We start from the raw sequence: 15,486 nt of genomic DNA on the forward strand, positions 1-15,486 counted from the left end.
TTGCAATATCGTTAATGTAGATAAGAAACAGCAGAGGTCCAAGATTGCTGCCCTGAGGCACTCCACAGTTACTGCTACGGTACTCACTACTAATCCCGGAGACTCTTACTTTTTGTTGACGATTCAGCAGATAACTTCGCAACAGATCATTAGCAACGCCACGTATGCCATATGCGTCTAGTTTTTTTAGAAGAATCGAATGGTTAATCGTATCGAAGGCCTTTGAGAGATCCAAGAACACTACCCCAGCTGCCGATTTTTTATCCATACAATTCGCAATATCGTCGACTAACTCCAAAACAGCTACTTCTGTTGAAGATCCATGTCTGAATCCAAATTGTTTTCGATTGAGTAGAGCAGTACTATCCAAAAAGCTTTGGAGACGCGCAGACCGAAGCTTCTCGAATACTTTGTTGATAGCAGGAAGAACAGATATAGGTCGATAGTTGCTGGGATTTTTAGGGTCACCACCTTTGAAAATAGGGTAAACGAGCGCCTTTTTCAAACAGTCGGGATAGATTCCAGAAGTAAGGCTATCGTTAAAGCTGGTGCATATAATTGGGGAGAGGACATCACTGTATTTCTTAAGCGCTGATACTGGGAATCCATCAACTCCAGTTGCTTTAGAGCTGTTTAACACTCGTATGATGTTGGATACTTCGGTTGGTGAGGCAGGTCGCAGGAATATAGATTGACCGCAAGTGTCCATGGTATTGAATTTGTTAATATTACCGTCTGAATTAAGGCAGCTAGCAGTACTATCTCCAATAAATGAAAAGAAGTTGTTGAACGCATCTCCAAGATCTTCGGGCTTAGTAATCTCAGTATCATCCACTATAAGCGTTTGTTGCTTAGTTGAATCAAGTTGATTATCGCATATTGTTAATCCGGTTCCATAACTGCTTGGGATTGTTGGTCGAAAAAAGTTGTTGGTAGTATGCAGATTTGGCACGACGTTTAGCATCTGCCAGTTTTTTATTTGCATGAGTTAACAGATCTTTGACGTGCTCATCTTGGCGATTTCTCTTCCACCTTTGAAAAAGGTTGTTGGAGATTCTACCCAACTTCCAAATGTCTAGATTAAGCCAAGGGCATACATTCCTCTTGACTTTGACATTTACCGATATCTACGTAGTAAACGATTGCTTCAGCTGCATGAAACGATCCGTAACTGCCAACAGTCGTTCGTTAGGTTGCAAGCATGAGAAGTCAGTGGCTTCCAGAAACATGCGGAAGTGCAGGTCTATTTGCTGGTGGTGTACGATAGACTTGGTAAGTTTTTGACTGACTTTCATAGTTGCAGTTTCAAAATGAGTCAATATATAACAATGATCACTGAGTTCGCAATCCATAGTGAAATTTGTTATTCGTCCAGATACATCAGAAGGACAAACCACATGATCAAGCACGTTGTTAATTATTGGGCGAGTACTGTGAGTATTAGTTACAACCATGTTGTAAGAAGCCAATAGCTGCAAATATTTTTGAACTCCACGTGATTCTGTGTTATTTATGGCAAGATTCATATCTCCGAATATCAAACAAGGAGTATCCAGGTCTGCAGACGATATCACACGTTCAAGAATAGAGATAAGTCTATCGGTTTCAAATCCAGGAGGACGGTAGATTCCATGAACCTTGATGCCAGTCTCCAAAATAACAATTTCAATATGATGCAATCCGTTATCCTCCATGTTGGATATCACTTCGAAGCTGATTCCATCTCTGATGAAGATAGGAAGCCCTCCAGATGAGCTGCTTCGAGAAGAAAAAGTACTCTTAAATCCAGGAATGTTATAGTACTTGCTTCTGTCACTTCTTATCCAGGTCTCTCCAATTATAAGGATATCAATGACAACGGGAAGATTTTGCAGAAAAAGGCAAAGAGAATCCAGCTTTTCCATTCGGTTGATTCCGCGAATGTTAATTTGCAACGTATTGAGGCCATTGAGAGTGGCAGGTGTAAAAATTGCATCCAAAGAATTAGTGCGATGATTTTTTGCAAGGTTGTTCGAATTCATTGTAGGAATATTTTTATATGAAACTGTTAGTGTTATCAGCAGCTTCAATTTTGGGCACTTAAAATAAGTTTCCTCAGGTTACCACGTGATCGAACTTTAACCGGGTAGGAATCCTCATGAAACTTCACGGCCAGACGTAACGGAATTTATGCAAAGGTTGTAGCGTTTTGAGCTCACGAAAGATTTCCATCGCGAGTGGGGAAAGATCGTCTCTGATGAAAATCTTATTGGTCCAACCATTGGGCCACCGAATTCCGGATATCATCGATGCAGTCAGGGGACCAAATTTTTGCTTCTTTTCCATTAGACGTTCCTTAGCATGCACGCCTTTGAATACGATTCTTATTGGGCTGATCTCAGTTTTAGATGAAGGTAATCTAGTACACGAAACAATAGCATTGGCCTCATCGATACCAAGAGTATTGCATGTCATGGTAACAAGAGTTCTGGTATTCTCGTTTGGCACCCGAGGTATCCCTTACAGAATGGCGTTTGACGACAATTCTAATCTTCGCCGGAGGTCTAATGCAGTTTCCTGTTTTTCGACCGCATTCGAAACTGTATCTGTTTTTGACGAAATTAACGCTAAGTCTTTCCTCAAACAATCATTTTCATTTTTTAGCTTGCTAATTTCTGCCTTAAGCTTCAAAATCTGATCGCCGAAATCGTCCAACTTATCGGACAAAAATTGTTGGCTGTGCTCGATATTCGCTAGCAGACGATTAGCATGTTCGGTTAGAGCTTTCGAAAGCAAGTCTGGCAACTCCTTCAGACTGATATGAGTCATAGTTTTAGTGTCGGCCAAAAGATGGCGCTATACTAAATGTATACGTGCGTGCGGTTGTATCGAGTGGCTTAGACGTGCCCTATCAGCAATATAGCTAATTATTACTCACACTGAGCCGGAACGCCAATAGCAACGAGCAGCGCTGGATTATCCTGGTGGTGGTGTTCGTGATGTGTTGATGGATGTTTGGTATTGCTCTTTCATACAGCAGATCCTCCGATAGGGAAAAGGATTGACAGCAGGACTTGATTATAGGCGACGACGGGCGGGTGGCGGTGATGGGCGAAATGAAAACAACCAGCAGAAAAGATCCTTTATTCTCGCAGATTGGATACAGTCACAAGTAGATATGAGCGATTAATGGTGGAGATTAATTGCAGCACATTAGAAGCACTTTTACAGCAACAGCAGCATATGATTCGGTAGAATACAACAGCAGATTTGATGAAGCTTGTTTGTACAATGGCGCAAGGGTGGAGGTTTGAGGCAGCGGGTCAGCAACAGCAGCAATAGATATGGCAGGCAGAATATACAGCAGCAGTATCACAGCAATTTTCAAGCCTGATTTTCTCAGATGTTTCTACTTACATCGAGGTACATATATGTCCAATGACAAAGCAGCAACAGCGAGTTTTCTTTAATATACAGCAGTCAGCGATTCTGTTTTGGTTTCGGTTCAATTTTTGCAGAAAAAGCAGAGCACAAAGTTCAACAGCTATTTCACAGCAGTGATGCCAGACCTTTCTGGTAAATCTTGGTAATCTTGGTAAAGCCTCACCAACAATATCTCACCAATTCACTCGGTTCATGGCCGCTTATCTCCATCCTCGACTGTGACCCACGCTCTCCAGGTTCTGGTGCACCTGGTCAATCCATCTAGCTCGCTGTGCCCCACGCCTTCTTGTTCCGACCGGATTCGTAGCGAACACCATCTTTACAGGGTTGTTGTCCGACGTTCTTGCAAAATGCCCTGCCCAGCGTATCCTTCCAGCTTTAGCTACCTTCACGATACTGGGTTCGCCGTAGAGTTGAGCGAACTCGTGGTTTATCCTTCGAAGCCACACACCGTTTTCCTGCCCGCCGCCGAAGATTGTTCTTAGCACTCGGCGTTGGAAAACCCCAAAAGTTTGCAAGTCCTCCTCGAGCATAGTCCACGTCTCATGCCCATAGAGGACTACCGGTCTTATGAGCGTTTTGTACATCGTGCATTTGGTGCGGGGGTGAATCTCAGTTTCTTCTGGAGCCCATAGTAGGCACGATTTCCGCTGATGATGCGCCTCCGTATTTCCCGACTAACATTGTTATCAGCCGTCAACAAGGATCAGAGATAGACGAACTCGTCCACCACCTCGAAGGTATCCCCGTCTATCGTAACACTGCACTATGGTCCAGGAATCAATTTTAAGCGGAAAGATGCATTTTGAGCTTTAGAATGAAACATTAGACAAAAACGGTCTTCTACAAAGTTGTTTGTATAAGTTGAGCCCTTTGTTTGGTGTTATTAAAAATTAGGGTGGACCACATTTTCATAGAAATTGTGTAACTAACTTTATTATTTGTAGGAATTATATTATGCATGCTTCAGCAAAGTTGTAGACCATTCAATTTTAAGCAACTTTGCCAAAAAAAAGTTTTTTTGTATCTCTTAAATTGACCGATTTAGAGCTTTTTTCCTGCGGTGCAGACATCATGTATACGCGCTTCACATCAAGAGCTTGAGATCAGCTTGCCATGAGCGCCAGGCCCATGACAACCATATATCGATACACAGTGTTCTTCGTAGCCAGGATGTCCCGGGCGATAAATAAATATCGCCCACTGTCAGTTGTGACAACTGTGAAAATAAAGACCATTGCTTTGTTTAATTGTTTGTTATGGTTTGATTATCAATTTTTGATATTGGTAAATCAGCTAATAAAGTGCCAAAAAGTTGATGCACATTCAACATTTCGATGGTTTTGGAAGGAGAGCAAACATTAAAAGGCATCCTGCAAGCCTCTAAGCAAGCAATCAGTGATTTGATTGCGACACTTGCTCGAGTATGGATCATAAACATTAAACAAAACTTTGCATTCTGATTGCACTCTCGATTCAAATTACCCGAAAATGAGTAAACACATGGAGATGTTGACTACGCTAAAAGTCGTCCCGTGCCATTGGCCTGATGAGCGCACAAAAATAACCGCGCGCTTGAGCACGTGCTATGGTGAGACACATTTTTTAGATCTCATGTAGCAATGTACTAGCTCAAACGATCACATCTGCACTGGCTCATGCGCCGTCTCATGAGAAAATCTCAATGTGACAGTGCATTTGAGCCTCGCAGGAGAAGGTTTCAGAAGCAAGGAAAAGGGATTAAACTATGGATCAAACTGTCCGTAGGCAGTTTCAAAGGACTGACGTGATTCAACGCGGTTAATATTCTAGAATCTGAATTGAAAAACTTGGGCTGGCCACCGAAGAAGCATAGGCATAGACCGAATCCGTATGCTTCCGTGGGTTCATTGTACTAGGCAAACATAACTGCATGAAAGTACTCCTAGTAAGCACATGTGACGAGCCTCGCGAGATGTCTCATGAGACTCGCTCACTAGGATATATTTTGTACGTATCTGCATCTCGTGTCTCACATAATCTGTGAGCTGCGATATGGAATATCGCATGGCACACTAGCTCATTCAGGTATACATGAGAAATACGACACTCTGCTGCGGTGACATAGGGTGGTCCCTTTTGACGGCGTTCAAAAGACAAAATAAAACTGTATATTATATCAAAAAATTACAGATGTGTTATTTTTGTAACTCTAATAAAACGTCTTGAAAGTCAAATATTTTTTATCACAAAAACTTTAATAACTTTTGAACTAAAATAGATATCAACAATCTTTTTGTATGAAAATTTGCGTTTTGTTAAGTTCTAAAAGTTGATGAGAAATTTGAATTGAAAACTCTAGAGCCAGAAAACCAGTTTTGTTCGGACCACTCTATGTCACTGCAGGAAAAAAGCTCTAAATCGGTCAATTTAGGAGATACAAAAAAACTTTTTTTGGCAAAGTTGCTTGAAATTGAATGGTCTATAACTTTGCTGAAGCATGTATAATATAATTTCTACAAATAAGAAAGTTAGTTACACAATTTCTATGAAAATGTGGTCCACCCTAATTTTCAATAACACCAAACAAAGAGCTTAACTAATACAAACAACTTTGTAGAAGACCGTTTTTGTCTAATGTTTCATTCTAAAGCTCAAAATGCATCTTTCCGCGTAAAACTGATTCCTGGACCACTGTGCACTGCTTCCTAGGCGGGCCCTGTCGCGCTCAGTTCCGCCAACCAGCATGTACTTTGTTTTCGACGCATTCACCATTAGCCCGACTCTTGTTGCTTAGCGTTTTAGGCGGGTGAACAAATCTGCCACCGTTTCAAATTTTCTCCCAATAATATCCATGTCGTCCGCGAAGCAAACAAATTGTCCGGATCTCGTGAAAATCGTGCCTCGACTGTTAAGTCCGGCTCTTCGCATGACACCTTCAAGCGCAATATTGAACAACAGGCACGAAAGTCCATCGCCCTGTCGTAGTCCCCGCCGAGACTCGAACGAACTGGAGTGTTCGCCCGAGATCTTCACGAAGTTTTGCACACCGTTCATCGTTGCTCTGATCAACCTTGTGAGCTTCCCGGGAAAGCTGTTCTCGTCCATGATTTTCCATAGCTCTACGCGGTCGATACTATCGTATGTCGCCTTGAAATCGATGAACAAATGGTGCGTAGGGACCTGGTACTCACGGCATTTCTGGAGGATTTGCCGCATGGAAAAGATCTGGTCCGTTGTCGAGCGGCCGTCGATGAAACCTGCTTGATAACTTCCCACGAACTCGTTTGCTATAGGTGATAGACGACCGAAGAGAATATGGGATAGCACTTTGTAGGCGGCGTTTAGGATGGTGGTTGCACGATAATTTTTACACTGCAGTTTTCGTCTTTTTTGTAGATAGGGCATATAACGCCTTGCTTCCACTCCTCCGGTAGCTGTTCCGTTTCCCAGATTCTGACTATCAGCTGATGCATACAAGCGGCCAACCTGTCCGGGCCCATCTTGATGAGTTCGGCTCCGATACCATCCTTGCCAGCGGCATTGTTGTTCTTGAGCTGTTGAATGGCATCCTTAACTTCCTCCATCGTGGGAGCTGGTTGGTTTCCACTGTCCGCTGTGCTGACGCAGCCATCGCTTTCGCTGTCCTGACCTTCTGTGCCTGTGTTCTCTGCGTCATTAAGGTGTTCATCGTAGTGCTGTTTCCACCTTTCGATCACCTCGCGTCCGTCCGTCAAAATACTCCCATCCTTATCCCGGCGCATCTCAGCTCGCGGCACGAAGCCTTTGCGGGATGTGATGAGCTTCTGATAGAACTTCCGCGTTTCTTGAGAACGGTACAGCAACTCCATCTCTTGGCATTCCACCTCTTCCAGGCGGCGCTTTTTGTCCCGGAATAGGCGGGTTTGCTGTTTCCGCTTCAGTCTGTATCGTTCCACGTTTTGCCGCGTACCATGCTGCAGCATTGCAGCCCGCGCTGCATTCTTCTCCTCTAAAACCTCCTGGCACTCCTCGTCGAACCAATCGTTTCTTGAGCTCCGTTCCACATATCCGACAATGTTTTCGGCAGCGTCGTTAATGGCTGCTTTGACTGTCCTCCAGCAGTCCTCAAGAAGGGTCCTATCGAGCTCGCCCTCATCCGGCAACGCTGCCTCAAGATGCTGTGCGTACGCATTGGCGACATCCGGTTGTTTCAGCCGCTCGAGATTGTACCGGGGCGGGCGTCGGTACCGTACATCATTGATGACGGATAGTTTTGGGCGCAGTTTCACAATCACCAGGTAGCGGTCGGAGTCGATGTTAGCGCCACGATAGGTTCTGACGTCGGTTATGTCGGAGAAGTGCCGTCCATCGATCAATACGTGGTCGATTTGCGATTCTGTCTGCTGAGGTGATCTCCAGGTGTACCGATACGGGAGGCTGTGCTGGAAATAGGTGCTACGAATGGCCATATTCTTGGAGGTGGCAAAATCTATCAGTCGTAGGCCGTTCTCGTTCGTCAGCCGGTGGGCGCTGAACTTTCCAATCGTCGGTCTGAACTCCTTCTCCTGGCCAACCTGAGCGTTCAAATCTCCTATGATGATCTTGACGTCGTGGCTTGGGCAGCGGTCGTACTCGCGTTCGAGCTGCGCGTAAAATGCGTCCTTGTCATCATCAGTGCTCCCAGAGTGTGGGCTATGCACGTTGATTATGCTGAAGTTAAAGAATCGGCCTTTGATTCTTAACTTGCACATTCGTTCATTGATCGGCCACCACCCGATCACGCGCCTTTGCATATCACCCATCACTATGAAAGCTGTTTCCAGCTGGGGTGTGTTGCCGCAGCTCTGGTAGATGGTATGATTACCTCTAAACGTTCGCACCAATGCTCCTGTCCAGCACACCTCCTGCAGCGCTACGATGTCGAAACCGCGGGTCTTCAGTACATCGGAGAGTATGCGAGTACTTCCAATGAAGTTGAGAGATTTGCAGTTCCACGTACCGAGTTTCCAACCGCTAGTCCTTTTTCGTCGCTGTGGTCTTTGCCGATTGTTCCGGTCCGTATTCTCTCGTTGACGTTCCTGTGCTGATGTGTTTTTACGGTTGGCTTGCAGGGCCTGACACCAACCCCCTAGATTTCCGGAGGACCATTCCACCTAAATGTTCGGAGGGCCATAGGGCGCAGTTTAGCTTAGAGTCCATCTCTGGCACTCGAACGATGATTAGCCGCCCCTGACATGGGGAACAGACGCTGTTGTGAGCCGCTCCTAACATGGAGTACAGACGCTCCAGGTTTGCAAAAGCAAAAGCATATGACCAAACCTCCCACCGGGGGTTAGTTACCCGATTTTCCCCAAGGTTACTCGTACCCCGGCCAGTACTACGAGGAGGTAGGGATAGGAATTGCTGGGCAAGAGGCTAAGGACCGCACAAAGGGGTCTATTTTATTCCTGTAGGTACGCGAGGTACCTACACAGTTCGAACGAAACGTGTAAATTTCTGAGACATATAATGCACATAATTGGAGCGTGGAATTTCATGGATATTTACATGATATGTCATGTAAACTTCGATTATATGTCATGTAATGCAGCAGGATTATGAGTGGTTACATGACATATAACACATTTTTACATGATTTCAGATTTAAATTTACATGACGTCATGTTTACATTGCATAAATGAAGTTTACATGACGTGTAATCCTCATTATTTTTAACTGTGTATGGTACGCCATACCCAGCCGTTTACAGCGCCATCAGTTTGGACTAAGAAAAGGTAAATCTACTCGCTTGTTCAGACAGCTGCGGTGGCAATCGAGCATAAAAGAAGTGGCATCCGTTACTGCGCGGATGTCATTCTGGATGTGAAGACAACAGTGCAAGCTGGGAAGCGATTGCAAACGCACTTCATCGCCTTCAGGTACGTGTGTAGTTGTGTAAGATTCTAGAAAGTTATTTTGATGGTAGGATTCTACTGTATGACACAAAGGAGGGGCAGAAAAGCGTTAGAATTACCGTGGGAGTACCTCAAGGTTCAATCCTGGGCCCGCTGTTATGGAATGCGATGTACGATGACGTATTGAGGCTGCCCTTTCCGACGGGTGTTAAGATTGTTGGCTTCGCTGACGATACCATCCTAGTGGGCTATGGTGAATCGATTGAGGAGGAGAGCGCTCTAGTTCCATAGTTGAGGAGTGGATTAAGTCTAGGAAACTAGGACAGGCCCGTCACAAGACTGAGGTGGTGGAGGTCAACAACCGCAAGTCCGAGCAACGGGCGCTTATTTCGGTAGGTGATAGCACCATAGAGTCCATCCCTTAGGAATCTTGTGGTAATGATCGATGACAAGCTCAGCTTCGCTAGCCACATTGAATATGCTTGTAGAACGGCATCTACGGCTATAGCGGTTTTTTCGAGGATGAAGTCTAACAGCTCTGCTGTAATTGCCAGCAAAAACAAGATACTGGCAAGCGTGGCGCTATCCATACTAAGGTATGGAGGACCAATCTGGTCAAAAGCGCTTAGAACGAGCAGAAACCTAAAGCGGTTGGAAAGCACGTAGGGGAATTCGGGGTAAAACCGACACCCTAAGCTTATTGATAAAATTTGTGTACTTTAGCTTGTTAACTCTTTGGGGCCGGCGCGGTCATATATGAACGCAGTACAAAAAAGGCTGTAAAAAAAGAACCAATGAACAAATGTATATACTGTCTTCGGCAAAGTTGTCCCAAATATACTCTTTTATCAGAGAAAAATATGAAGTATATGCCTTTATGATCTAATTCACAACCTAGAACATCCTGAACATCCTGAAGTTTGGAAAATTGAACTATAAGTACATACAAAGCGTGAAATGCTGTTTGTGAACATAAACGATGTTCAGGCTAGATAATACAGAATTACTCTTTTAACGAAAACACTATTTCACTTACTTTGCTATGTCCTGGGATGTTCTAGGACGTCCAAACTGTCCTGAAGCACACTCTTTGAAATCTACAACCATAACAGTAATTGTTTGGGTTAAAAACAATAACATTACAAATTCAAATAGAATCTACCAACCTCTGAGAATCTCAAGAGCTATTTCAAGGAACGTTTGGGATATTCCAGGCCCTCCAAATTACCCTGGAGTTCAGAACTGCAGGTCTACACTTGTTCCAGTAGTTATTCTCGCTAAACTGAGTGAAGTTATATAATCTACAATGTTTACTGAACCTTGTCACGAATCAAAAGGCTACTTCAAGAAACGTTTGAGCTATTCCAGGCCCTCCAAATTACCCTGGAAATCTGAATTTCATGTCTACATTTATTCCAGTAGTATTTCTTGCTAAACTGGATGATGTTATATAATCTACCATGTTCACTGAACTTTCGCACGTATCAATAGGATGTTTTAAAGAACATTTGGAGTATTTCGAGCCCTCCAAATTACCCTGGAGTTCAGAACTTCAGGGCTACACTTATTCCAGAAATTTATCTCGCTAAACTGAGCGAATTTATGAAATCTTTCCTGCTCACTAAACCTTCTCATGCATCAATAGGCTGTATCAAGGAACGTTTGGGATATTATAGGTGCTCCAAATTACCCTGGAGTTCAGAACTTCAGGTCTACACTTATTCCAGTATTTTTTCTTTCTAAACTGAGTAAAGATATATAACTTACCAAGTTTACTGAACCTTGTCACGGATCAATAGGCTAATTCAGGAACGTTTGGGGTATTCTAGGCCTTCCAAATTACCCTAGTGTTCGTAACTTCAGGTTTACATTTGTTTCAGTAATTTATCTCACTAAACTGAGTGAAGTTATATAATCTAACATGCTCACTAAACCATCTCATGGATCAATAAGCTCTTTCAAGGAACGTTTGGGATATTCCAGGCCCTCCAAATTACCCTGGAGTTCAGAACTACAGGTCTTCCCTTGTTTCAGTAATTTTTCTTTCTAAACTGAGTGAAGTTATATAATCTACTATGTTGACTGAATCTTCTCATGGATCAATATGCTGTTTCAATGAACGATTGAGGTATTGCAGATCCTTCAAAATTTCCCCAGGACTTCAGAACTTCAGGTCTACTATTTTTCCAGTAATATTTCCTTCTAATCTGAGTGAAGTTAAATAATATACCATGTTCACTGAACCTTCTCACATACCAATTGGCTATTTCAAGGAACGTTGGTGATATTCCAGGCCCTCCAATTTACCCTGGAGTTCAGAACTTCAGGTCTACCATTGTTCCAGTAACTTTTCTCGCTAAAATGATCATAGTTTTCCCTTTGGGGCCGGCACGGTCATTTATGACCGCAGTTGGAAAATGGCTGTATAAAAAGAACCAATGAATAAAATTTACTGTCTTCGGAAAAGTCCTTGCAAATATACTTCCCTGTCAGAAGTCTGACAAATAGAATAATTAGTATAAAAGTAGCTTAAAATGCCTTTTGAAAATACAATTGATGTTCGTACTTGGTAATACATACCTATTATGTCAAGAAAAACGCTGCTTCACATGCCTTTTCATGTCCTGGGATATTCTACGACGTTCAGACTATCCCGAAGCTCAATTCTCGAAATTTACAGCAGTAGTTGCTTGCGCTAGAAATAATCAGCGATGCCAGATTTCTTTGGAAATCATTCCGTAGACGAAAAGTGATAAGCGGGGGGAGAGATCCCCGGCATTGCACTTCCGTAGATTTCCGTTGGAAAAAACCGTAAATTACCGTAGAATAATGAGAATTTCCGTAGCTTTCTGTAGAAAATATACATTATCCGTAGAATTATCTTACGGATCCGTAGAAAGTGCTCAATTCCGTAGATCTACGGAAATTTCCGTAGTTCTGGCAACGCTGCAAATAATAATAATTTCAACTCAAACGGAATCTATTGACCTCTGAGAATCTCAAAAGCTTTTCAAAACTATCCTGGAGCTCAGAACTTCAAATCTGCCCTTGTGGCAGTGTTTTTTTTTCGCTAAATAGAGTACAGTTATATAATCTACCAGGTTATATAGGGCCCCATAGCCGAAGCTGTAAAGACGCGGGTATTCATCATGGCCATGCTGAGGGTTCCGGGTTCGATTCCCGGTCGGATGTACCATGAGCTTCTCAAGAGTGTTATGTCTGTTTGTCTGTGACAGTACAGTAGTAACGCCTCTACACGGATAGTCGTGTTGCACGATTGCAAAAAAGAAGTAGAGCTCGAGATTTGTATGACGATTACCGGATCTTTTCGTAAAGGAAAGAGTCTTGACTTCCTTGGGCACAGAGTATTGGCGCATGCCTGCCACACGATATATCCATGCAAAAAGGTCATTAGCTGAGAAAGATCTCAGGTAATAAATGTGGAAGTGCTAAACTAACACTAAGCTGAGAAGCCAGCTTCCTCCCAGTGGGAACGATATGCTAAGAAAAAAGAAGAAGATTCGTCGACAAACACATATATTCAAAACGTGTTTCTACTCGTTTACGCATTTAGACTCTACTGACGTTTTCACAAATTGTTCTCAAACAAAAGGTGAAAAGCAGGGGGGTTGAAAATAGTATATTTTTACGTGACATAATTTATGGATGCTTCCCAATAGATGTCGCTAATTATGACTGGAAACTTTGTCGAATACACCATGTTTCGGAAGTGCTTCGTTTCGTGGTTATTAATTTATTACCACTAAATCATGACTCTCATCGCGTTGTAGATCTTATGTACTGAACATCCCGACAAGTTAGATAATCTAGAACATTCGAAATGATCTGATAATATTTGCTGAACACTCAGAAGGTTCAGAATATACGGTAGATTACAGTTCATCACCTTCTATGATGAACAAGGTTGTTATTACAAGCATATACTTCAAGTTATGAACTCAAGAGCAGTTTGGAAGACCTAGCACCTCCCAAAAAAATATTTGTCATCATTTCTTGTTATGTTTATCATTTTGAGCACCAAAACTATTGAAAGGCGTTCAAAAAACTGTATTCGTCATCAAACGTCAACATCCCACCGCAAAATCGCTAGTGTTTAGAGGGGATTTTAACCTCCAAATTGACAAATAACCTCCAAATCATCACCTCCAAGTTAGTTCTAATACCCTCCGTTTTATGAAATATGGTGGCGCGTCGATCGTCGCAAGTTTATCGTTAAACAGTCAATAATAGTTCTTGGAAAAAATCAGGCCCCAAAGGGTTTTAAACGAACCTAAAATTGTTGTAGAATCACATATTGGTTATATACAGTGACCCCACGCAGTTGAATCACCCACAATTTATGAATCAGCTGACTTCAAAAGACAAAATTATTATCAAACTTGTCACAAAACATCACAGAAATATTTTTACACATAGTTTTTTATCAGTAAAAATAATTCTGTGATGTTTTGTGACAAGTTTGATAATAATTTTGTCTTTTGAAGTCAGCTGATTCATAAATTGTGGGTGATTCAACTGCGTGGGGTCACTGTATCTATCAATCCTTGCAATCGCTGGATGATATATTAAGGTTATATAGTGATTTAAATCAATTTGATATTTCATCATTTTTAGGTGAGACAATTGAGAGTGTGGGTAAGATCGACACCCTGTTGGGGTAAAACCGACACATGCACTTTGAGTAGAATTTATACGTTGTAAACATCACTATCACATTGCATATTCAAAAGAATGCTTTAAACATGACTTTCGACATTTATGACACCTTCCTCTGAAGGATCATACACATATTACGTAAACTATTGAGGAGAGGCCAAAGATCCATTAAATATATGTAAAAATTTCAAATGAATGATGAAGTTGTGACGAATGATTGGTTGTGAAAATAAATACTGTAAAGCCCCAAGCACAATGTGAGCGGCAGCGCGGTACAGCGGCAAAGCGGCAAGCCCATCTTGAGCTACACTCTACTTGTCAAGTCAATGTTGAAAAGGATTTAGTCAACACTGGATTGATAAGTAAAGTGTTGATCAAGATGGGCATGCCGCTTTGCCGTTGTACCGCGTTGCCGTTCACATTGTGCTTGGGGCCTAAGAAATTTGCTACACTGAGAAAAATCCACACGTTTGATCCGTGTGTTTAAAATTATGGATCGATTCATGAACGTCTATATCGATTTGTTGTGATTTTCTTACAAACCTCGTGTGTGTTACACATTCAATTCTTTAGTTTTGCTTCATGGATCGATTCATCAACCGACAACATGAATTCCATAATTTTCCACATAAGTTCCTGAAGCTTTCCATTTCAAATTCGTGTGTGTCAACCTATGGGTGCATAGATCATAACCCAACACGGATTCAGTGTGTTTAACTTATGGTTATCTTATGTCATGCTTATCATGTTCAAGTTGGTCGATTTGAAATCGATGAGCTTGCTGTCGATTTCCGTGTTCCAAATTTCTAAATTGTTAGTGATCAACCCATAGTGAACTAAATTGCGGTCGAACCTCGTGTCGAACGACAGTCATCATCATGTTCCAAAGAGAAGAAGCAAATTCTGAAGCTGAAAGTGTTAGAGGAAAATTTGCGGATTCGTTTTTCTTTCAATCAGTGAAGATATCCGAGTGAAGATGATGAGTTCAATCTTATTTTCTATAAATGCAATGCATTACTTCCAGCATTGGATATAATGTATGGTGTTAGAGAATCGGATTCCCCTAACAGATTTTCCTTGCTTTCAGCTTCGAATAAAATGAAATATGCTAATCCCGGGCTTCCCAAAATATGGATTTGTGGCGCCACGCTTGTTGCTGACTCACTCGCTTGAAAAAAAAACATTCAAGTGAGCTTGCGACAAGCAGAGGAGCCTCGAATCCATATTTTGGGGAGCAAGAATTCTTCTACCAAATTTCTTCTTTCAGTCTCATGACATTCATGTTCTATCACACATAACTATCTAAAGCCACTACATTTCGAATTCAATAAACAAATCAGTTGGTTTTCATGATTTAATATTTAGACATTCATGTTTGTTTCACACGACAACCTAATGTTGATACACATGTTATTATACCGTGAAGTCAATTACGAAATCCATATGGCAACCACACTCAAGTCATGTGGTTTTCCTCTTTGCGCAAATCTATAAGTAAAACACACGACCTTGACGTGTAGATTTTTCTCA

The sequence above is a fragment of the Aedes aegypti genome, chromosome 1 (genome assembly GCF_002204515.2).
Source record: "Aedes aegypti strain LVP_AGWG chromosome 1, AaegL5.0 Primary Assembly, whole genome shotgun sequence".
Taxonomy (NCBI): Eukaryota; Metazoa; Arthropoda; class Insecta; order Diptera; family Culicidae; genus Aedes; species Aedes aegypti.